Raw genomic sequence first — 2,362 nt, forward strand, 5'->3', positions numbered from 1 at the left:
AGTGCAACAATTGGTGGATAGTTTTGTGGATATTTTTGAGGAGCCAAAGGCTTTACCACCTCACAGGTCTTGGGATCACCACATTCCTCTCATTCCTGGCACCAAACCTGTGAGCATTTGACCTTACAGATACACACCTGAGCAGAAAGCCGAGATTGAGAGCCAAGTTCAAGAAATGCTACAATCAGGTCTGATCAAACCGAGCATCAACCCTTTCTCTTCTCCAGTTTTGTTGGTTCGAAAGAAGGAAGGCTCTTGGCAATTTTGCACTGATTTCAGGCACTTGAATTCTATAACTATGAAGAACAAATACCCCTTGCCGGTTATTGATGAACTATTGGATGAATTGTCTGTAGTAGCCTGGTTTTCAAAGCTAGATTTACGTGTAGGGTATCATCAGTTCAGGCTTTGTGAAGAAGATGAAGCAAGAACAGCTTTTCAAACTCATCATGGGCATTTTGAGTTTCGGGTTATGCCTTATGGCCTCTGTAATGCTCCTGCAACTTTCCAAAATGCAATGAATGAAATACTTGCTCCATTGCTGAGAAGGTGTGTTCTTGTGTTTATTGATGATATACTCATTTACAGCTGTAGCTTGGAAGATCATCAGCAACACTTGCAGCAAGTCTTCCATATCCTGAGGACTCATGTGCTCAAGTTCAAGCTATCAAAGTGCACCTTCGCTCAACAGACCATCTCATATCTTGGTCATACCATTTCTGCTCAAGGAGTGGCTCTAGGGGATAAAAATCAGGACATTCAGACTTGGCCACTACCTGCCAATGTCAAGGAATTGCGTAGCTTTTTGGGTTTGGCCGGCTACTATAGAAAATTTGTCAAAGATTTTGGTCTCATTAGCAAACCGTTGACATATATGCTCAAGAAACACTCAGTCTTTGTATGGACCCCTACTGCAGAGCAGGCTTTTCATGAACTGAAGGTACGATTAACCAATACTCTGGTTTTAGCTTTGCCAGATTTCAACAAACATTTTGTTGTCGAGACTGATGCTAGTGATCGAGGGATTGGGGCGGTCCTTATGCAAGATGAGCATCCTATTGCCTTTTTGAGCAAAGCATTATGCCCTTGGAATCAAGGACTTGCAACTTATGAGAAGGAGTGTTTGGCAATGATTTTAGTTGTAGACCATTGGAGAGCATACCTTCAACATGCCGCATTTACAATCTGCACTGACCACAGTAGTTTAACTCACTTGACAGAGCAGCAGATTCATACACCTATCCAACAGAGGGCGCTTACCAAGCTCATGGGTTTGGATTTTCATATACAGCATAAACAAGGCTCTTACAACAAGGTTGCAGATGCACTATCTCGGCATCCACAACAATTCACTGATGAACTTGCAGCAATCACCGTCTGTCGACCAGCATGGATGGAGAGTATAGTGCAGACTTATAGTGATGATCCTTTCACTAAGAAACTACTTACAGAGCTATCTTTACCTGGACATGGCCACTCAAATTATACACTAAAAGATGGTATCTTGCATTTCAAAGGTCGTATATGTATTGGTAATAATCCAACAATACAGCAGCACATCATTACAACACTTCATGATAGTGCATTGGGTGGTCACTCTGGATTCTTTGCCACATATCAAAAAGTCAAACGGCTCTTTGCTTGGACTAATCAGAAGAGCATTGTCAAAGCCTATGTGCAAGCATGCACAATCTGTCGACAAGCCAAGTCTGAAAGGGTACCTCCACCAGGATTGCTGCAGCCTTTGAGTGTTCCTGACCAAGCATGGACCGTGGTGACCATGGACTTCATTGAAGGCTTGCCAAAATCAGCAACCTATGACACTATATTGGTGGTAGTGGATAAATTCAGTAAGTATGCCCACTTCTTGCCACTGAAACATCCTTTCATAGCACTACATGTGGCCAAGCTCTATATGTCTCATGTGTTCAAATTGCATGGCTTGCCACAAGCCATTATTTCTGATTGGGATCGATTTTTCACGAGTTCCCTGTGGCAAGAATTGTTCAAGCTCTCCCAGACTACTCTTCGCTTGAGTTCATCGTATCATCCGCAAACGGATGGACAAACCGAGCGCATCAATCAGTGTCTTGAGACCTATTTGCACTGTGCTGTTCATGCTTGTCCCAAGAATTCGTAGTATTGGTACAATACATCTTACCATACATCACTTGGTCTCACTCCTTTTGAAGTTCTATATGGACACAAACCAAGGGATTTCGATACTCCTAACCTGGATGAATGTACTGTCTCTGATTTGACAACCTGGATGAAGGAGCGTGAAGTAATGACGCAGCTTCTTCACCAGCATTTGGAGCGTGCTCAGCACAGGATGAAACAACATGCTGATAAACATTGCACT

Source organism: Phragmites australis, chromosome 17, assembly GCF_958298935.1.
Source record: "Phragmites australis chromosome 17, lpPhrAust1.1, whole genome shotgun sequence".
In the NCBI taxonomy this organism is placed as follows: domain Eukaryota; kingdom Viridiplantae; phylum Streptophyta; class Magnoliopsida; order Poales; family Poaceae; genus Phragmites; species Phragmites australis.